The sequence below is a fragment of the Otolemur garnettii genome, unplaced genomic scaffold, assembly GCF_000181295.1.
Source record: "Otolemur garnettii isolate 467f Iridium unplaced genomic scaffold, OtoGar3 scaffold00054, whole genome shotgun sequence".
Taxonomy (NCBI): Eukaryota; Metazoa; Chordata; class Mammalia; order Primates; family Galagidae; genus Otolemur; species Otolemur garnettii.
This window is the reverse complement of record NW_003852449.1, coordinates 3,522,903-3,545,774: the sequence shown is the minus strand read 5'-3', so window position 1 is coordinate 3,545,774 and position 22,872 is coordinate 3,522,903. Positions and strand designations below refer to the sequence as shown.

Below are 22,872 nucleotides of genomic sequence, written 5' to 3'. Positions count from 1 at the left end.
GAAAAGCACAGCAGAGGCTGTGTCTACCTGAAGAGCTGGAGAGGCCGAGTTACCGGGGGAGTCTGGGCTTCCTCGGCGACACCCCCTCCATCCAGCATAAAACCCACGAGGGCGCGGCGTCCCAAGTGGTGAGTGCGGGACTGGAGGCCCCGAGGGCTGCGGGGAGTCACGAAGCCTCCTCCGCCGGGCACCACCTCCTCTCGGAGGGGCCGGGCCTCCCTCGCTGCGCGTTAGTAAGACCCGACTCAGGCCAAACCGCCGCCCCCGGCCAGCCAGCCAGCCTGTGCTGCGCAGGGAGCGTCCCGCGGGAGCGGGGGCTAGCCGCGGAAAGGTCCATTCGGCTAGAGGGGGGAAGCCGATAGTGTACCTTCGCGTCTCCACCTCTATAGCAGCAGAAAAGGGCGAGATCGCCAGTGTTCCCCCGCAACCATCTATTTAAGGCTCGACCTCGGTTCCCAGGACCCTGAAGGGGGGCTTCCATGTTCGCTCCTCCAACCCCAAGTCCCCTCACCCCTCCATGGGAAGCTTGGTTGGGTCCGGGGCGGGGCGGGCGGGCGCTCCACGTGCGGCCGCGAGCTCCACGGCCTCCGCCCCCACCTAGGGGCGGACCGGGGGCGGGGCCTCTGGGGGCGGGGCGTGAGCGTGGGCGGGGCGGACGCGGAGCGCTCGTCCGGCCGCCGGGGGCCGAGGGGCTGAAAGGAGCGCGCCGGGCTAGGTGTCGGCAGGGAGGGACGCGGAGCTAATGAGAGTGCGACACCCGGCGCTCGGGACTTTCTCCGAGGTACGAACAGAAACTGGGCGACCGGGGCCTCTCAGCACGCCGCCGCGCCCCGGCAGCCCGCTGTGCCCCCTGCCGGCCGGGCGGCGGCGGCGGTGGCGAAGGGACGGGGTTTCGGGAGGGCTGCGGGCACTCGCGAGTCCTAGGCAGGCAGTGCCCCTTCTCCGCCTTTCTTGTCCTACGTCTCGTTTCCCTGCTCTGGGCGTCGGGCACCGGCCGGGAAGGTGGCCCCTCCGCGAGTCGGAGCTCGCCCACGCCGGGGCGGGAGGACGAGGCCCCGGGGCAGCCGAGCCCGGCAGCTGGGGAGGCGCAGAGCTCTGGGACCGCCTCCAGGGCGAGGGCGGGAGGCCGGTTCGGGCTCGGGACGCCACTCTGGTTGTCGGATCACGGGGCTCCTTGGGTCCCCAGCGCCCAGTTTTGTGTGGCTGCGACCCGGTTGTCAGGGCCGGCACCGGAGCCCGGCGTCCCTGGGGGCTGCGCCGGCTGCCTGTTAGGCGCGCGCGGGGGCCGGGCCGCCCGCTGCAGGGACTGACCCGAGTGCGGTGTCTGCCCCGAAAGTGCCTGGGGGGGGAGGGACAGGAGGCTAGCTGGGTGCTTCGGGGCTGCGGGGGACCTGGGGAGAATTAGAGTAGGGGGCGCGGCCTGCTTGTTTGGGCTCCTGGAGGAGCTGGCGGCGCGCAGGCCGAGCCCGGGGCGGAGGAGACCCCCAGATTCTGCTGGTGGCGAGAGGGCCAGGCGCTGTCAGGTATGGACAGCCGGGGGCCACCCAGATCAGTTCCATCGGGACTGAAACAACACCTCGAGTCCCGGGACGGCGTAGCCTGATGGTGAGGGCGTTTTCTTAAAGGCATGAATAGATGGAAAGCTGTCAAAATAAGCATTTTTTTAAAGGAGAAATGATAGCTGACGTATTTTCAGACCGTGCATTTGTGTAGCAAGTGTCCCCAGAAATAATTAGCTCGTTTTCCTCACATCGTTCTCGGTTTTTTTTAGCAAAAATCTGCTTTGCTAGCGTGTGCCTCTGGAGCTGTGCGCTGCCCGCAGCGGGGAGGGAAAACTTCAGCCAGTGTTCTCAGGTCGCTTTACACTCCGGCCTGTGCTCTCCAGCATTTTTGAATGAGGAGAAAAAGTATCTCCTGCTAGATTTTCCACAGATTGTTCCTTACCTTCTTCTCTGGGACCTGGAGATGTTTGGAGGGCTTAAGGCATCTATTTAAATTGAGTTTTTACACGGAATGCTCCCTCTTGCCACAGGGTGTAGTTTAGGGATTAGAAAATGCTGTTGGAGAAAGCTGCTAGTGGCTTCATTTTCCAAGAATGTAAGTCATTTCCTTTCTGTGATTTCAGGGAGTTGATATTTCACAGCATCAAAACTTTGTGGGGAAAATTTTCCGTAATGCATCTGTCATTTAAAAAGCTTGTGACTTTTGGGTTTCCTTCTTAGAGGAGGGCATAAGTTTGGGTTTAGCAGTGTTAAAAGATGAGGAGTTTTTTAGAATCCCGACATCATGAGACTTGTAGAAAGTAGTTTTAACAACCGAGACCTACAAATGGCCTGCAGGATGGAGAGTGGGGGATGGGAGAAGACCTGAAGAGAGGCAGGAAAACAGATGCCTTTGCTGTTGTCCTTTGTGGTATAAAACTTCTTGCACCTAATCATTTTGGGGGGTGGTGGTGGTGTGGTTTTAAGAAAGAAACGTTTTATGTGAAAAATGAAAATACTCCGCAATATGACACAACTGACATTTTAATGCTTTCATAGTGTGTTTGTAAACATATTGTATTCGTATTTCATATTAAAATGGACCTTTGGAAGGATTATTAGATGAAAAGGGTCCCCCAGGGGATATTTAATATCCAGTTATCTGCAGTATCTTCTCCCGAAAGCAGACTGACTGTAATATGAACTAATTTCCCCCCCTTTGAATTGCTTGTGAGAGTCCCTCCATCTGACACTGATGGGCCTTAGGAATCAACAGTTCTTGCAGTGCTCAAAACATTTTAAGGGACAGAAGATGTTTATTTCCAGTCCTTTCTTTTAGGGACCTCCTGGGTAAGCTACCAGTTTTAAGTACATAATTTTAAACTTGCAGATTTAAGATGCCCCTGGCTCTACAGGAAAATGCCTGAAAACAACACAGGCCAGGATGAAGACACTGCTTTTGTAAGCAAAATGCCAGCGTACTAGGTAATAGTACATTGGGCTAGCTAAATTAGTGGGGGTGGGGTGGGGTGGTGCAGAGTTTTTTCTAGTTTCTGGATTTTGTTTCTGCGTTTAACTATGCTTATACAGCTTTTGGCTTTCAGAACTTATGACATAATAGACTGTGTAGCCTTTTGTGGCAGATGCTTGAAATGAAAGTCTCTGACAGAATTGTTTTTGACTGCGCTGTCAGATTCAGAGTTTAGTATAAACGAATCCTGTCTCACAACTAACTTTTTGATAAAGGAATTCTTTGTAGTTTTCAACTTGGATGTTGCACGTTTTGATTTCTGAAGCCGTGGGTTAAAAAAAGTGAAACCTGCAAACAATTATTTTATTACATGAAAGCCAGTACCAAGAAAAGATTAATTCAGCCCAGATGTAAAAACGTATGTGAATTTTAGATTTGGGTGATCTCAACAAGTTTTCCCTTCTGCTGATGAGACTGCCTGGATCCCAGATGCCATTCACAAATTCTCCATGAGGTAGTTTTCTGCGTTGGGAACTAAATTTCATGGGCTTTCTCTAAAGTTCTTAGGATAGTAGGCCTTCTAAAGGATAGATTTCTGTATCTATGCAGAGTTTGGGTTTTCTTTTATTCGTTACTATAAACCTCATAAACGCTCCGGTTTGATAGATGAAGCCGCTTCTCTTATAACTGGGAAAACAGGAGGTATTCAGTTTGTGTTTCCTTATGGGCAAAGTATAGAACTTTTGGCTTTCATTTATGCATTCTTTCTTTGGTTAAAGAAAAACGTTTTCTGTGTGTATACCATCTTTGGAGGAATGGTGCTATAACAGTCTGTGGCTTCAGGTAAGTGGGTCCTTGTGTGGTGATTCTCTACCTCTTCCCACCCCCAGGAAACAGAGAAACGGAGAACACAAGTTATAAGAAAACGTCAGGGTATTAACCTGTATTCCCAACACTAGAGTTATAAAGTCTGTTTGTTGCACACGTTAAAATTATATAATTTTAGGAAGGCTTTGTATGATTGCATAATTACACATTTGGGAGTGTGCTTACATAGTGATTGTGTATAAACTAATTGAGTGTAGGAGGAGGAAATAGCAAAGATTTAGTGAAGGAATTTTTGGAGTGGTGAAATTTTAGTTAAAATGTATCTTCCGTAAAACATAGACGGACAAAATGGCATTGTTGGTCTCGGTGGTTAAACTTTGATATAGGAGGTTAAAAAAAAAGGATTTTTAAATTATACATTATCCTGAGGAAGAGGCTTTGGGGGCCTGTAAAAATAAGTAGAAAACATTTAAAGGGATAACTTGAAAGGAAGGAGGAGGTAGAATACTGGGCATTGAATTTCAAGGAAAAATTTTTTTTTAACTTTTTCTTTCTCTTATTTATTTAAAGACAGAGTCTCATTCTATTTTTCTAGGCTAGAGTACAATGGATGTCACAGCTCACAGCAACCTCAAATTCCTGTGCTCAAGTGATCCTCCTGCCTTAGCCTCCCAAGAAGCTGGGATTACAGGCACCCACCGCAAAGACTGGCTAATTTTTCTATTTTTAGTAGAGATGGGATCTTGCCCTTGCCCAGGCTGGTTTCAAACTCCCGAGCTTAAGTAGTCCACCTGCCTTGGCCTGAGATTACAGGCTGAGCCACCACACCCTCCAGCAAGGAACATTTTAATTTAGAAGAATAAGTATTTAAAACAGGCTGAAGTAGGGAGAACTTTCTATTTAAAAGTGGAAATTAAAGAATAAGATCTTTTTAGCTGAGAAAAGAATTAGAATGATTAGAATGAGGGTGCCCTGTAAGGTCTGCGTATATCGTGAATAAGTACGGCTGCTAATTGATATTTATCCTGCAATCCCTGCCTGCCTTAGTGTTGAATCATTAGTTTGCTGTTAAATAATGTGCAGGAACTGGATACTTGTTACTGTCTTCCTTGCCGCCCAAAAGCCACTTCCCATTCCAAAGACTGGAAGCATTTTTTTGTGTCAGTGCTAATGATTCTACAAATACTTAGTTAGCCCCCTAGCATTTGGAGAAGCAAACTACTAATGCCTGCCCCCCATGCTGGGGGGCCGGAGAGGCTCCACAGTGGTCATCCCTGGAGTTGTGAATGAAGGCTTGGGCAAAAGCAAGCAGTCTGTGCTCCTAATTATCTTATGTAATCTAGTGGTTTTGTTACTTCTGGTGCAGTTTGTGCAGTATACCATATTGATGAAAGAAGGGTTACAGAACAGTGAGACGGTGAAAGAAATCATTGATCTGAAGACCGATTGTATTACTTTAGGAAGGGAAAAATGTGCTGAAACAAATTCACAGATGAACCAAATGTAGTCTCAAGGAAAAGGCCAGGTTTTCCTGATACATTTGTTAGGAGCACAGCGTTTTCCTGAACGTCTTTCCCCGCTGTGTGGGCTTAGTTAGCAGAGTTGAATCGGGACAGCAGGAAACTAGGTAGAGGGTTGGTCATCGTCCAGTTCATACATTAATGTACTAATAATTGCATAATTCTGACCCAGAGAATCTACTTTGCTCTTTAGTATTACAAATGAGTTATCTTGAGGTATTTTCAGGTGTTTTCTAACAACTTCGTCTTTGTACATATATTTTATAAAACTATGAGCAATAATGTTTTACCTGTATGTGAAGACAGAAAAAATGATATTTTATATTGATTTATACCCATAGTTTTCATGTGAGGGAGGAAATCATTAAAAAAAAAAAACTAGCAAATTCTGGACAAAAGTTTTAGGAAACGTGTTAAGATTTCATCATGTAGTTTTGGAGGTGGTTCTCTTTCAGGTCAGACTAAGTGACCTGGAAGTAACTAATTTCCTTCCTATAGGCAGCGGCCCATGTGTCATACAGTTTCAGATGGTGACTTTTTTTTTTCTGGTCCCCATGAGCTTTTTGTTCTTTGATCCTGTTATTGAATTATTTCATACAACCAGACAAAGGCACAGTCATAAGTACATAGCACAAAACGGTCACACCTGGGCAACCCTCATCCAGATTAAGAAACAAGGGTGCTAACCCCACAGAAGGCTGTCCTTGCAGCCCTAATCTCTGACCACGGTAACTACTATTCTGACTTCCAGTGTCCTAGGTTAGATTTAACCTGTTCTTGGACTGCATTCAATAATTAGTTAGTTTTTAGTGCGTGTATCTGGGTTTTGTTTTGTTTTTGAGACAGAGTCTCAGTTGCCCAGGCTAGAGTGCCATGGTGTCACCTTAGCTGACAGCAACCTCAGACTCCTGAGTTCAAGAGATCCTCTTGCCTCAGCCTTCTGAGTAGCTGAGACTATAAGTGCGGCCACAATGTCTGGCTAGTTTTCTATTTTTAGTAGAGACAAGGTCTCACTCTTGCTTAGGCTGGTCTCGAACTCCAGAGCTCAAGCAATCCATCTGCCTTGGCCTCCCATAGTGCTAGGATTATAGGCATGAGCCACTGTACCCGGCCCTTGGACTGCATTTAAATGCAATCAAATGTAAGTTCTTTTTTGTCGTCTTCCACTCAACATAATGTCATGTAATATATTCAAATTGATACAGGAAACAGTAGTTCTTTTATTTCTGTGAATGAATATATCCAGTTTATTTATCCGTTCTGGTGATAGACATTTGGGTAGCTTGAGGCCAATATGTGGTGGGTGCTCAATATTTTGTTGGCTCTAAAAATATTGAGCACTTTGGGGTTGAAAGCAGTGTATAGTCTTAAGATTAATAGAAAAATAAAACTTCAGGCTTGGCGCCTGTAGCTCAAGTGGGTAAGGGTCCAGCCACATACACCTAAGGTGGCGAGTTTGAATCCAGCCTGGGCCCACCAAACAACAATGACGGCTGCAACCAAAAAATAGTTGGGCTTTGTGGTGGGCACCTGTGGTCCCAGCTACTTGGGAGGCGGAGGCAGGAGACTCTCTTGAGCCCAGGAGTTGGAGGTTGCTATGAGCTGTGATGCCACAACACTCTACCCGGGGGACAGCTTGAGGCTCTGTCTCAAAAAAAAAAAAAAAGAAAAGAAAAGAAAAGAAAAAACTTCAGAAATAAGATATGATAGAAAAGAAAACATGATCACAGAAACACTAAAGATTGAACTCAACCCATGGGATCCTGGTGTTTTAGGGACACAGTTTGGAATATACCAACTACATATTGCCAGCTTGCAACTGAGAATCGAGAAGGGGACCTTTGATGGCCTCTCAGCTGGGCCCTTCAGTTTTTAGAGATGAAGGCCCCGACAGGTTGACTGACTCATGAAGAGTCTCGCACCTGAGACAGTGCCAGGAGTGGAAGCTGTTTCTGACTCTCATCTAGTCCTCTAGGGCCACAAGCTCCTGGGAGAAAGGGGGCAAGATCAGAGCACCCACCGGGAGCTTCGTAGGTTTTGCTTGCAAGGTGGGGCTGAAACTCAGCCCCTGTGTGATAGTCCAGGCAATGAGCCATCCAAGTGTGGGGTAGGGGGGCTCGCTGCCTGGAAAATGGATACCCCTTTCTGAGTCATGCAAAGGTGTCCCAAGGCTCTTTTCACATAGACTCAGGCCTGCCCAGGGAAAAGGGACCTACAGCCCAGTGAGGGAGAATTCTCTTTCCTCCAGCCGGCTCTGCCTCCGCCTTCTATAGGGAGTTCTGTGGGGCTTCTCTCTTCCTTTTTCTCCCTCTCTCCTTCACTTACGGAGCTCTGGAGTGAAACTTTGGATTGTAAGTGCCAAATAGGTCCTCCTTGATTCATTGTTTCATTGTTTCATTGATTCATTTATGATCTAGACTGGACCTTAATTTCAAAGGACTGCTTCCTAAATATTTTCAGGGTAGTTCATTCTTAAGAATATGTTGCAGGCTGGGCACGGTGGCTCATGCCTGTAATCCCAGCACTGGGAGGCCGAGGCAGGTGGATTGCTTGAGCTCCTGAGTTCAAGACCAACCTGACCAAGAACAAGACCCTATCTCTAAAAAATAGCCGGGTGCTGTGGCAGGCACCTATGGTCCTGGCTACTTGAAAGGCTGAGGCAAGACAATCACTTGAACCCCAAGAGTTTGACGTTGCTGTGAGCTAAGGTGCCACGGCACTGTACCAAGGGTGACCAAGTGAGACTCTGTCTCAAAAAAGAAAAAATTCCTTTCTTGTCCTTTTGCTCCCCATTCCCTACACAGATTTCCTTTTCTCTGTTCTCTCCACCCCCACCCCGCTTCCAGTCCAGTTATCTTTTCTAAAATATCCCTGGAAATGCCCAATCTGTATCTATCAAGAGCAACAGTAAAATTCTAATGGTGAAGTCTGTGACTCTCCAGGAAGCACTTACTGTAAAATAGGATTATGATTTCACTGAGAGATCTAATAGATAAAGTGCTTGCAGAGGGAAACTATTCATACAGATATTTTCTTTCATGTTTCCCAAAAGAACAAAGAACATTTTCATAGTTCAAGAAAATGCTCACAGTTTTGCCTTAGGCTTATTAAAAACGTGAATAAAAGGTAAAACTACAGAAGTTTTATTAAGTAGTAAATATATCCCGCTCAAATAAGATATGTTTACCACAGCAAAAGTTAGCATGTGTATTATTAGAAAATAAAAAATATGCTGACCATAGGACCAAAACTCTCACAAGTTCAATGAAATTACTATGGAAAAGACTATCTTTTGAAGATAGCACAGGAGAAGTACAGTACATTTAATGGTAAGAAAGATCTTTGTGATTAGTCTTTTGGGGTCCAAACCCAGGCTCCAGTCTTCTTCAGTAAGCTGCCTTGGAAAGTTACTTAACTCTCTGAGCCTCTTTTTCTTCATCAGTAACTTGGGGATAATAATAGTAATGATCACATAGGGTTATTTTGATTATTAAATGAAATAGTAGGGGTAAAGCAACTGGCATGGTCTTTGACATATAGTGAAGAGTCTGGAGATGTTAGCTGTTAGTGCTTAAGATAAAAAGAAATGATGTATAGAAAGATTTAGAGTGTTTTTTTTTTTTGAGATCCCTAAGTCTTGTTTATAAACAATTCATAGGATTTTATTTTATTTTTTATTATTTGAGGCAGAGTCCTACTCTGTTGCCTAGGCTAGAGTGCTGTGGCATCATAGTTCACGACAACCTCAAACTCCTGGGCTCAAGCAGTCCCCTTGCCTCAGCCTCCCTCGTAGCTGGGACTACAGGTGTCCACCACAATGCCAAGCTAATTTTCTTTACTTTTATTAGAGATGGGCTCTTGCTCTTGCCCAGGCTGGTCTTGAACTACTGAGCTCAAGTGACCCACCTTTCTCAGCCTCCCAGAGTGCTGTAAAGGTGTGAGCCACTTCGCCTGGCCTCTATTAGGCAGCAAAACGGTATTTCTCACACAGGTATTAGACAGTCCATGTTGTTGGACTAGGAGCAGCTGGCTTGTCCCACTGATCACTAATAGATGAGTTATTTTTCATAATTCTCTTAATTTCCAGCTGTCTCAGTCTTTTGCCTGGTAGATAACTGTTTCTTTCTAGATGCCAAAAAATAAACCTGGAGATTTTTAAAAATCCTGTTTATAGTGATTAATGTTGTGTAAAGTTCAACCTGAAGAATATGAATGAGGGGCCTGTGTCATTTGTTCATGTTCCCTGTAGAGTTTTGCATGAGTCCTTTTCAAGAAAACTCCTTATTACTGATGGGTGTGAAGCAATTGTTTATTCCCACCCCCTCATATTGGCACATTTATATGTATATAATGTGGGTCAGATCCATTTATGATTTTCTGTTATGAGACCCACAAGTTTTAAAATTTTAAACCATTTATTCAAAGAAGTGAATAGTTTCAAAGGGAGTACTTAAGAAAATGATAAGCACAGTAGAAAGACATTCTATTCTCTAAATTGTTTGGATATAACTATTTAATTAAAAACTCTCCTGAAGTCGTGATAGGTTTGGGGTCGTCATTGCTGTAGTATTGGGATACACTAGTTAAAGGAGGGACCTGCCCCAGGCAGCCCTGATCCTTGTCCTGCATTGTATGTATAAAATCTTGAACTTAGTAAACGTAACACTTTAAGAATGTTCACTAAGTCCATCAAAAACAGGTTTTATGTGCTTGTGAAGTATTAAAGACTCTGCCAAGTATTTAGTGTAATTTCTACCAGTGTTCTATGTCTGGTGGTAGCACAGTGGCTCACATCTATAATCCCAGCACTCTGGGAGGCGGAGGCGGGTGGGTCACTTGCACTCAGGAGTTCAAGCCCAGCCCAAGCAAGAGTGAGATCCTGTCTTTACTAAATACAGAAAAACTAGCCAGGCGTGCGGCAGGCACATGTAGTTCCAGCTACTCAGGAGGCTGAGGCAGGAGGATCATTTGGGCCAAGGAGTCTGAGGTTGCTGTGAGGTAGGCTGACACCAGCAGTCTAGTCTGGGCAACAGAGTGAAACTCTTACTCAGAAAATAAGCAAAACCCAAAAAAGCATTTCGTATCTAGTTAGGGAAGCACTGTACATATATGTAGAAAAGTATGAGATATTTCTAAATTGAAAAGTTGAATTTTGTTTTCAGGGACCAAAATCAAAGCTGGCCAAAGGTCGGACACTGAACTGCTGAGGTGATTGGTACTGGGCAGCAAAGTCAGGCTGAGATTTTTCCATCCTTCAAGTACAAAGAGGTTTTCCTAGGTGCAAAAAAAAAAGTTCAGGATCTGGTAAAAGTCTCAAATTTTAAAAGAAAACTCTGAACTTGAACTTTTATTAAATGTTTAAATTCACTTATTCAATACACGGTATATCTAGTATGTGCCAGGCACTGTTCTAGCCCCAGAGATCATCAGCAAACAGGAAAAAGTTCTGTCTTCCTGGAACTTGCATTCTATTAAGAGACAAACCTAACCAAGTAGAAGCTATTTCAGAAGGTAGTAAGTGCTGTGGGGAAAAGGAAAAGCAGGCTAAGGGACATTCAGGGTGCTGGGGAGCAGGTGGGGACACTGATGTGGAGGAGCGTGGTGGCAGCAGGCCTCTGGAGAAGACCACTTGGAGGAAGTGACTCTACAGAGATGCTTAGGAGAATGTCCCAGTGGAGGGGCTGATGAGGGCCTCCGGACGCAGTGAGCCTGGTGTGTTGCAGGGCCAGGGGAAGCCACAGTGCTAGGGCACTGGCAGCTAGGAGAGCAGTTGTGGGTGCGGTTGGAGGGGTTTAGGGAGCACATCTGATGGGGCCTGCCCCGACCACTTAAGGTTTTTACTCTAAGTGGAATGGGAACCGTTGCAGGGTTTTGAACAGAGGAGTAAGATGATTCCATTTGCACCTTAATGAACCACTGGTTGGTGTGTTGACAATAGAAAGATGGAGGCGGGTGGTCAAGGATGGAAACAGAGCTGCAAGTCAGCAGCTGTTGTGGATAATCCACGAGGGACACCACCTGCAGTGGGCAAGAGGCTGGAAATGGCCAAGACTTGTCATGTGGAGATAGAACCGGTTGGATTTCCTGACCAGAATGCAAGGATGACACTGAAGCCTTGCTTGTGATTACAAAGTTGGCATTAACGGACACAGACGGTGGAGGAGTTCAGGAGGATGGCTGGGACCCGCTCTGAACATGTTCTGTCTGACCTCCAGGTGGAGAGGTTGAGTAGCTTGTTGGCTGCAGGAATCTGGAGGTTAGGGAAAAGGTCCAGGTTAGAGATCCACATGGAAGTTGGCAGCAAAATTCAGATGAGATCATTTGGGGAATGTGTATAGACAGGGAAAGAGGCTTGCAGACTAAGCCTCATGCCCTGGGGCACATCAGTGTGTACAGTTTGTGGAGAAGAGATCTTACAAACAACTGTTTTAAGCAAAAGGAATTTATGCACATTTTTCAACATAGTGGGCCCAATTAATTGTCTCCATTCCTGAGTAACTGTGTTATCATTAGAAGCTGTTATTAATTCGGTTAACCCATACCATGGGAAGGTTAAACTGTGAGGTGTTCTTCTAATTGGAATGAAGGACTTGGGCTAACCCTGGATGCTTCATCCTCTACAGAAAGTGAATTGTTAAGGAGGAACCAGAGGGATGGAATAGAAATTAGAAGAATGTCCCTAAAGTAAAAAAATGAAAGTCTCAAAGAGAGTATCAGTGGGGTGACCTGATGGTCAAAGGCTGAGCAGGTGGAGGACTGAGAGTTTCCTTTGACTTAGCAACCAGGTCATTGGTGACCGTCGTGACAAGATCTGGTTCAGGGGAGGGGTGGGAAGGAAAACTGGTTGGAGTGGATTCAAAAGAGAATGAAAAGCTTACAAGGTATAACTATTATTGATAATTCAGTTTTGCATCTTTCAAATATTTAACATTGGATGTGAGTACATTTTAATAGGTCTGATAGGATATGGGGTGAGACTTCAGAAACCAGAATGTTGGGGGCTGTGAGTTTCTTCAGTAGGCTCTGTGAGACTCAAGTGCAGTGTTTTTCAACCGATGTGCTACGAAAATTTTTAAAGATTGTTAGTTAAATTATTTTCTAAAGAAATTCAGCACAGTAAGTATACTCTTTTTAACTTTGTTTTTTGATCAGCGTAATCTAAGTGTGCCACAGAGGTTTAACTATAGGTTCAGGTGTGCCATGAGATGAAGAAGTTGTCTGCTCTAGTCTAATCTACAATCTAGTGTAGATTGTAGTTTGTGTATTTTGAAATAGAAAATCAGTCCTGATGTATTTTTAAAAAGCAAATTCGTTTGATGTCTTTAGATAGGAACCGTATCCCGAAAACGCACTTTTTGTTAAGATATTTTTGTTTTTCTTCTAGCAGAGCTGTGTTCTTTAATTCAACCTGTTCCTTGTCTTAGTTCATTTTCTGTTGCTATAACAGAATATTACAGACAGTATATAGATGACAAAGAAGGAAAGTTTATTTGGCTTATGGTTTTAGCGACTGGGAAGTCCAAGAGCTTGGCAGCTGGTGCGGGTCATGCAGAAGTGAGTGCAAGACAGAGGAAGCACAGGCCGGACTGCTTTTGTAACAACCTGCTCTGGTGGTAACTGACCCACCCCATCCATTCATGAATGCTCAGCCCTCATGACCTCTAATTAGTCCCCATCTCCCAACACTGTTGAGACATTGTGTTTCCAACACATGAACTTTTGGGAGATAGACTGAAACTATAGCAGTTCTTTTATATGGACAGTGGGACATGTGCTTTGAGTTGACTTGTTTTTCAGCAATGGTGATAGGTTTGTTTTGAGCAGGCCACATGATAATTGTGCTCCATTGGTCTGGAAGCACCATTCACAAGAGTGGATAGCTCAGGTTAGGGGTCCCCAAGAGCCAGAGCAAATTAGGTAATAGAAAGATTGCTGTCTGGGTACTCTACCAGGGGTGACAAAGTAAAACTCTGTCTCAAAAAAAAAAAAAAAAAATTGCTGCTTTAATTTTTTTATACTTTGATGACTTTCATTTTGAAGTATTATTTCAGAACATTTGATTAAACAATTTTCATAGTTCTATATTTTGTATTGTAATTATGCACCAAGAATTTTTTCTTCTGGAAATTACCTTTGAATGATAATGCTGATTTATTTCCTCCACTCCCTCCCTCCCTCCCTTCTTTTCTTCCTTTCCAGAGTTTCACTATGTCATCCTCAGTAGAGTACTGTGGTGTCACGGATCACAGCAACCTCTAACTCTTGGGATTAAGCGATGCTCTTGCCTCAGCCTCCAAGTAGCTGGGACTAGGACTACAGGCACCCGCCACAACACCTGGCTAATTTTTGGCTGTAGCTGTTGTTTGGCAGGTCCAGACTGGATTCGAACCCACCAGCTCCAGTGTATGTGGCTGGCACCCTAGCTGCTGAGCTACCGGCGCTGAGCCACCGATGCTGAGCCCCTAATTTTCTATAATACTGTCATCAAAATGAATCAACAAGTCTCTCATACTAATTATCTTTTCTTTCTCTAAGGTTATTAAAATGTTAACACATAGGCCTTTAATTTGTAAGTATTGTTTTTGGATAGTTAAAAGCTTAGAGTGATTGGTAGAATTAAAACTTTGTTACATCTGTGTGAGCTGTTTGGTAACAAAAGTATAGCATTGGTCTTTAGAATGTTGCTAATTATGGAAAATGCTGGAAAGGGCCAGGACTCCTCGTCTGCATTGGAGGATGGCACCTTTTTGGGAAGTGGAGCTCAGGTGACTGTGTGTGTGTTTCTAGTAGGCTGTGGTGTTCTCATACTGCCAGCATTCTCTTTGGTACTGCTCTGTCAACACTGTTTTCTTGGTATCACTTTGAATGTTTTTTCAGCTGAAACCTCTAAGTTATTCAATGAATGTAATTGGCTCATAACGGAGAATACACAAGGCCAGTGTGAAATAATTGGACAGTGCTGAAGGTTTACATGGTAGATAATGGGGTGTGCAGAGGTATAAAACTGAGCATATTTTGAAGTAAATGTTAAGTTTCTTAAATCAGCAAGCACAGGATGAAATCCAGACCCTTTTTTAAAATTTCGGATTAATCTGAGGGTTACATTGCTTGTGTTTGTAAGGTAGAGTCTGAGTTATAGTTGTGTCCTTCCCCCAGACGGTGGGCCACATACCCCTACTTTGTCCCCATTGTGTGGGAACGAACTTGAACTTACCCCCTTCTTGAATCGTGTTTTTCTCTCACATGGACCTATAGTTATCTGCTAGTTGCAATTTAGTACTGAGTACATGGGATACTTGCTTTTCTTGAGATACTTTACTTAGAATGTTCACCATATCCCTCCAGGTAAATACAAAAGTTTCAAATTCTTCCTTTTTTTCATGGCTGAATAGTATGCCGTGGTGTATAGATATCACAGTTTAGTAATCATTTCACGGGTTGATGGGCACTTGGGTTGTTTCTGCATCTTTGCAATTGTGAAGTGGGAGTGTCCTCATGGTAAACTGATTTGTTTTCTTCTGCACAGATACCTATTCATGGGATTGTGGGATCAAAGGGAAGGTCAGGTCCACATCTCCCAGCATGGAATCCATTATGGCAAACCAGAGTTGCTAGCCTGTGGTGCCCAACAAGACTGGCTGCATACATGTTTTGGCTTTTAACACCATGTTAGAAACATTTATTTACCAACATTTAAAAATTGAGAAATTTTGCATTAAAGAAATTGAATTTTAAGCATTCTTAAAAAATGAGAAGCCTAGCATGAACTGTTAGAACAACTTAGCGGCTTCCCGCCTTACAGGGGAGTGGCCTTCTGCAGCGTCTATAGTCCCCACCAGAGATCTTCTTGCCCTGACAGTTGGGACCAAGTGGCTATCGGCATTTTGCATCCTTTAGGCTTTAGTGCCTTGCTCCTGCCCCGGCAGCCTTGTTGAGTTTGCTATCCTTGTGTTCTAGAGACTCATTTTTCCAGTGTCCCCTCAAAGTTCCATAAAGTCTAGCCATATTGTCTCTCTATTGTCCTAACAAGTACACACTTACTCTGTGTGACCCTGAGCTGCGTACCGGCTGTATCCCATCACTGGAACCAGGCACATTCTACGTTGCATGGTCATCTTTGTACATGCATTTTCTAGCTCCTAACTATATTGTAAATTTCTTGAAGGCAAAGGTCTTTCCTAGTGTCTGGCAAATTTATTTTAGACTTATGAGATAACTACTGTTGGATTTTAGCTTCCAGTGGATGGTAATCTATGATTATTGTGACACTGTAGAGACTAGAAAACTTCAACTGCTTAGTGCAGTGGTTCTCAGCCTGTGAGTCGAGACCCCTTTGTACCAATGAAAATACATTGCGGCATTAGGAAGGTCAAGCACCACTAGTCTAGTGTAAAGTCTGCTTCCTCACATAGTGCTTTTTAATTTACTGTGTCCTTTGTAGTCCTGCATTAGTATTTACATAAGCTGAGTATTCTCCAACACCTTATTTATTGCAAATTCTGCTACACAGATGGATGACATTTCCAGGGTCATCCCTACGCACCATTTATTTTGCAAATGCTTCTTCCTAATGACTAGTAGCATTTTAAATGTCTTATTTTTTCAGTCATTTGGCAAATAGTGTATTTACTGTTTACCTGCTCTCTTGAAATTTTTACCTCTTAGCTGGAAAGGCATACTAGAGTATGTATGATTTAATTTTGATAAGTATTCCTGAAAAGTGGAGGTGCTGCTAGACCTTGTACCAAGGCACTCTGGGCTGCTGTGGGCTGGAGGGAGGAGTGTAACAGGACTGAATCTGAGTTCTTTCACTTTCTCAGAGATTCCACAGTAGTTTGTAAAATAAGCAGAATATAAAAATTTGACTTTAGAAACGAACCAAGGAGTATTTTCTGTTAATAATGTAATAGCTCAGAGATTACATTGTAATAGCTAACAATTTAATAGCTAAATAAGTTCTTAAAAATTATAATTTGTAGCTTTGGAATTTATTGTTTGGTATCCAAATTGACTGTTTAAATACATAAAGGACAAAAGCGAAATTGGGCTAGAAATTTCTGATATGGCTGACTTGTAAAACTACTTTTTTATGAAAGTATAATTATTTCTAAGGTATTTACATGAGGACTTTTCTCATGGCCTTCAAAAATAGGATAAAAAAAAAATCCTCCCAAGAGTCGCTACTGGATAGTATCTTTATGTAATACTCTAAGCCCATAACTAAAAATTACTAATAGTTTATCAGTCAGATCTTGGAGTGAAGTAATACGGTATCATAAAAAAGCTCAATGGCAAAGTTGTTGACATATGTGAACCAGAACATAGCGTGGAATTTTGTGTGGTTACATATATTTTATCACAACAGTCAGATATGCTTTATGTATTTTTTTCCAAAGAAAATAGAGTTCTATCCTTAACTCAGCTAAATATAGTGGTCAGGTTAATTTTTCACATAGTTTAGTGTCACTCTGAAAGATCAGCTGTAGTGGTGCCATTTCTGAAATGTCTTTTGAGGAACTGAGGAACTCATGTTACACATAATTATAGAAGGATAATCAGAAAAATTGTTACATTTAAGAAGTTTTAGTTCAAATAAACCCAAGATTTTCAAATGTAGTATTAAGGATATTTAAGGAAACCAAATCAGGAACAGTTTTTTAGAAATGTCAAGTGTCATCTAGAGCGGAAAATAAATTCTAATTAAATCTTTAAAATAAAATCTTTTAAAACTCAAATATATTCATTTTCTGAGAACACGTTTATTTTAAATCTGCAAAAAAAAAAGGGCATTGTCCTGATGATTTGTATTTTACTAAATTATTTGGTGATTGGAGAAATGTGAAAAGAAAGTTTCATGGATTTCAGCCGCAGAGTAAAACCTAGCAGGGAAAGCTAATGGACATTGTCTAACTTAGGAAACAAAATTTCTTTAATAACTGCCTTCTACACTCTTGAACTAGGTTCACATGCCTGATCAATAAGTTTTCAGAAAATTTATAATCAGCATATTATAGATATAGGATCACACGGTCAATCCTTTGTTCAGAGCAGTTGTTAATGTGAATAATCCTCAATTTATGGGACTGGTTAGAAAAGGGACATTAAAATGAAGTTGTTTTTAAATGTTTGCATATTATACATTTAAGGGTGAGACATTAAGTCCAGTTGCTTGATTGACTCTTTCGAACCTTGCAATCTTTAAACTGGAGTATTGAAGGTGCTGAAGTTGACTGAAATAATGTTCGTGTTATATGGGCCTTTCTGTAGGAAGTTTTCTTCACATACGGACTTTGCAAGTGAAACTAAATTTAGTTTGAGAACATCTGCTGTTCATTCTTTCATTCAAAAATCATTTGTGTATCACGTATTTTTCTGGGAATTCAAGAGTGAGCCAAGTGGGCCTGTGTTCTAAAAGCTGGTGCCTGGCCGAGGAGAGACAGATAAGCAATCATACAGTGTTTAGATGAGATAGCACCTATTTAAAACTCTGAAAAAACTATCATCTCTCCAGAATTCTTGCTAGGTGATACCTTTGGTAAACATAAAAGGCCAAACTTTGTTTTTATTTAATATCCTTGAAAATTACAATCTCATTTTCCAAATCACTCTGACTTTGTACATTTTAACTCTCAGGTTTAGTTTGAACTTTCTGGAAGCCATAGATTAGCTAGTTAGCTGATTGGATATGGTATTACTGTGAGCAAGTCCTCAGATGACGCCATTTTTTAACATGGGTATAAGTAAATTCCCAGTCAGGACCTCCATCTCCCCACATTTGCATAAGCTTTCTCCCTGCACATCCCACAGCTGTGCACAGTAGGCTGAGGAGTGTCCCCTTCTGAGTGAGAGGGTGCCCCGAGGGCTTGGCGTCCTGTCTGGCCTGGCTTCTGCCTTGCACCTTGAGCTGCAGGATGGGCTCCACTACCCTCCAATGCTAAACTGGAGTAGCAGGCAAATAATTATCTCATTTGTTTTCATTAATCTTTCTTAAATGTATGTGTAGCTCACATTTATGTCAGTGTTTAATATTAGAAGCGTTTTGGTCTTTATTTAGAAGTTTAGTGGTGTTAATGTGATGAGAATTACACCATAGGAACTTAACTCTTATTTATATCAATCAGCTCATGGTAAAATGGTTTTTTTATATACATAGGGTTCCAAAAAATGTATCTACACTTTAAGCAAGGAACAAACTGTATTAAAATTGTAATACTCAATATATACCCAGAACAAAGATGAATACAAGTCACATCGAGTACCTTTTATAATTGCAGAAGTTGAGTGTGAATCGAGTATTACAAGTTTAATACAGTTTTTTCCCTTTTTAAAATGTGCGTACATTTTTTGGTGCCCTTTGTATATGTTGTTTCACTTAAAGTTGAAATTTCTAAGAACCTGTTGATGATATTAGGGGTCGACTTATTGTACTTAATTTATACCCTGCCTGGTTAAACAGAGGAGTTGAGGCAATCTCTATTATTTAACGTGGAAGACACTTTAATGAGCATACACATTTGTTAATTTTCTTAATCAGCTTTTTTATGATAAGTACAATAAAATGAAATTCATAAGTTTTGAGTGATAATTTGAGTTTTGACAAATGCATATAATCATGTAACTAGTGCTACAATCAAGATAGAGAACATTTTTGTTGGGTCAAAAGCTTTTTTACAACCCTTTTTAGAAAACTCCCCAGCCCCCACCCTGCCTTGCCTTGCTCTCTGTGTATCTGGCTGCCCTCATTCACTGTGGCATGCTCATTGATTCTGTTGCACATATTGGTACTTGATTTTTTTTTTTTTTTTGAGACAGCATGTCAAGCTATCACCCTGGGTAGAGTGCTATGGCATCACAGCTCACAGCAACCTCAGACTCTTGGGCTTTAGTGATTCTCTTGCCTCAACTTCCCAAGTAGCTGAGACTACAGGCACCTGCCACAACGCCTGGCTATTTTCTGTTGCAGCTGTCATTGTTGCTTAGCTGGCCCAGCGCAGGTTCAAACCTGCCACCTTCAGTGTATGTGGCTGGTGTCATAACCACTGTGCTACGGGTGCCGAGCCTCGGTACTTCTGTTTTATTGCTGGGTAACATTCAGTTGTCACAGTTTGTTCATTTATCTGTTGTCAATGGATGTTTGAGTTATTTCCAGTTTGTAGTGACTGTGAATGTAGTCACTGTGAACATTGATGTATAAGTCTTGGTGGATATGTCTTTTCATTTGAGTTGCATGGCAAAGGAATGTTTAACTTTTTAAGAAACTATCACCTTATCTTCCAAGTGTCTCTACCATTTAACACACACACACATATATATATTTTTTAATGTTACCTGGTTTTGGGAAATGTTGGCCTTGTAGAAAGAGTTGGGAAATATTCCCTCCTCTTTAGTTTTCTGAAAAAGTTTGTGTGGATTTGATATTTTTTTTCTCTGAACATTTTTATAGTTTATTATGAGTGAAGCCATATGAGCCTAGAATTTTCTCAGATTTTTAACTAAGAGTTCAGTTTATTTAATAAATTTAGCGTTATTCAGGTTATCTATTTCTTCCTGAATGAGCTTTGGTAGTTTGTGTCTTCCAAAAGATTTGCCCATTGCGTTTATGTTTTTGAATTATTAACTTAAAATTGTTTAAAATTTGTTGGATTTTGAGAGTTTGGGCTTTATTCTAGTTTATGGGTAAGTTACTTGGGCTTTGAAGAATTTGGACTTTATTCTAGAATATAGGTAAGTTACTTGGGCTCAGTCTGATCCTTTCAAGGCTGGCTTTTGAGTTTTGTTCGGCCAAGTCCAAGGCAGCTAGAGCTGCACCTGCAATGCTACAGTGACATCCTTCAGGATGAGCTGTCTGATGCCGTAAGGTTACCAATTTCCTCCTCTCTGACAGTGAGAATGAGAATTATTCCCAGCTCTGTGAGTTCCAGGATTGGTTTGACCTGATGCTTTCTGCAGATTCTTCCCGCACCATGTGGAGTTTTTGTGTGTGAGCCCAGATCTTTCCTTACCAGTGACTAGAGGGAAGCTCCGGGCAGCTCTTTGGACCTGGCCACTTCCTCTGGTGCTCTCTACTGCCCTACACACTCTAGCTGCCTCTGCCTCCCAGACTCTGACCTCTGTCTCCTCAGCTCCTTGAGACTGGGCTCCTTTCTTCTCTGCAGACTGAAATTGCCTCCAGCAGTCAGTGGGGAATCACTAGGCTCTCTTCTTTGTTTCCCTTCAATATGTAAAAACTGTTTTTTGGTCTTGTTCAGTTTTCTAGTTGTTCATGGAAGACAGTGATTCCTGTAAGAGTTTATATTTGGCGGGCAAGAATCGGAAGTTTATGGATTCAACAGTTAATTTTTGAAACTCCCCAAAACTGAAAGAAATACTTGGAAAAATGTGGAGAGAAAAAGTGCATGAAGTGCATACTTCTGTTCAGAGTATGATGGTTACGGTGATTCTGAGGAAGGGGCCCTAGACATGTCCACTTGCCAGTGGGAATTGGTAGGTTGTCCGGAATTTGTAGTACAGGTGCTAAGACTCTGAGAGTGTTTATTATCTTGCTCTTGATGGGCTTAATTCACCAAGGTGGATAACTTGGAGCTCAGCTACTATTTCCAGTTACTGTGCAGAGAAACTTAGGATTTCTAATGTTCTTGGAGCAAATAATTTTCAAACGCTGGAGAGATGGCATTCAACTGGACGATGCTTTTGAAAGAAAGGCTCATTAAAGGGAATTTCAAGATTTTATCTCCTGATGGTTGAGACCTATATTGAGGGTGAAAAGCCAGTAGATAATTTACAACTTTGCCAGTCTTGTGTCTGAGGAAAAGCAATTCAGCTTCCCCTAAAGAGCCCATTAGAAGGACAACACCTTTTTTTTTTTTTTTTTGGATTCCTTCTTCCACATGTGAAGATCGGGAAGAGAACTAGGCAGTCTGCTTCCTGAGTGCACCTTAAACAGTGGAGAGGGTTTGCCTTTGGGTCAGAGATGAGGTGATTCCAAAGCAATTTTTGGTAGAATTTTTTTTTTTGTAGAATTAAGGGAGCAGGAGGACATGAAAGCCATTGCTGGCTGACCTTGGAAGAGGCTGCTGGTCAGGTTTCTGCAGTGGAGAGGGTCAGTCTCAGGACCAGTTGCCTTTCCAGTATAATTAGAGCCATGCGAAAAAGCTCTGCCCGGCAGAGGGAGGGTGGTTTCTGGGTTTTGTTTGATTAGTCTGGGTTTTGTTTTTATATTTTTATTTTTTTTTTTAACTCTAATCTTCAAGGTTGAGGTATGGTTTCATTTTTCATGGAGGATTAACCCTGTTAGTTTAGAGTAAGTATAATTCTGATTTCCTTCCTCCACACCCTTTGAGAAGCAGACTTGAAGTCTCTCTCCAAGTGTGAGCGAATGTTCTCTGTAAGGAGACTCATGGGAACCCCGTGGGCAGGCCGGTCAGGCTGCGCTGCCTATTGGGCTGTTGAGCAGCTCACTGTTGGCTTTCGTTGACCTTACACACCAGAGCCCAGAGTTCCACTATTCAGTGGCTCTATTTCTGTTCCCTTTAGAAATGGGTAATAGTTGAGTTGACCTTGGTTTGTGTTGTATTTCAAAACCCTGGTTGAGAAGAATTACAGAAATAAGGCCTGAACTGGCAAAGTTGAGAGGTTATCCCCGCAGTGGTCCGCAAGGGAGAGTAAGCACCAGTGAGTGAAGGTTCCCTCGGCTCCCAGGCTGTCCCCTCCAGCCACCTTCTAACCCATGCTATTCTGTGTCTGTCTCCAGGATGGCGCTGGCCACCTGGTCTCCTTAGGGCACATTGGCTAGTGATTAGGTGACACCCCGGAAAACAAGGGTTGCTTAAGGTTTGGCCTGTTGATTTCTGGTTAATGAAGGCATCGTTAGGACAGAAGTCTTTACTGAGTTGGAGATAGAAGCCGCACATATCAATGACAGCAGTAACTACTGTGTGAAACTGTAATAAAGCCACATATAAAATAAACATTTTTATCATTTTTCCTAAAGGCTTTTAAAACCATAAATCAGAATATTGTCTTTATAAGTTTATGTGACAACTTTGCCTCCAACTTATATGTATTCACTGCAAACCCCCTAAGGGGGTCTTAGATAAGGACTTTTGTAGCATTATAAAGTCTTGTTAGAATGTCCAGAATAATCTTTTACTTTGAAGTCCATGGACTGTGCGTTTGATCTGCTCTACTGTAAAGCATGTCTGGCCCCAGCCTCCCTTTGAACCCTTACCGCTGCAGTGTGTGCGCCTGGGCGGGTGTGTCCTGCTGCAGATGCTGCTCCTTTGGGTGTGTCTGAGTGACAGCATAATCTCAGCCTCATAGTTCTCGTGTATGAGGGTGAGGATTTGGATTCCTAGCATGTCAAGGGCTTTTTCTGGCTTCATGAAATATTTCACATACAATTCTACAGCCGTCAGTGTAAAATGCAGGTTTTATTAGCATTTGGATAGTTTAATTTAGTAAATAATTTTAGCACGCTTCTTAACTTTCTATTTAAATATATATATTTGTATAAATAAATATATTTTTTTTCTAAAAAGAGATTGGATTAAGCTAAACTTTTCTTTACCCATGG

General features: G+C 42.6%; 1 protein-coding gene across 2 annotated transcripts in view; it reads left to right on the top strand.

The window, feature by feature from the left end:
- The first annotated feature begins 710 nt into the window (after window positions 1–710).
- The window catches only part of FRMD6 (FERM domain containing 6), an 82,770-nt gene continuing 60,608 nt past the window's right edge, over window positions 711–22,872 (top strand). Inside the window, exon 1 of one of the 2 annotated variants that reach the window (XM_003792146.3) lies at window positions 711–781. The gene's annotated coding sequence lies outside the window, so the exon portion shown is untranslated. Of the gene's footprint in view, window positions 782–2,889; window positions 2,967–22,872 lie in introns of those variants that run through there. The other variant, XM_023514506.1, reaches the window with a different exon arrangement.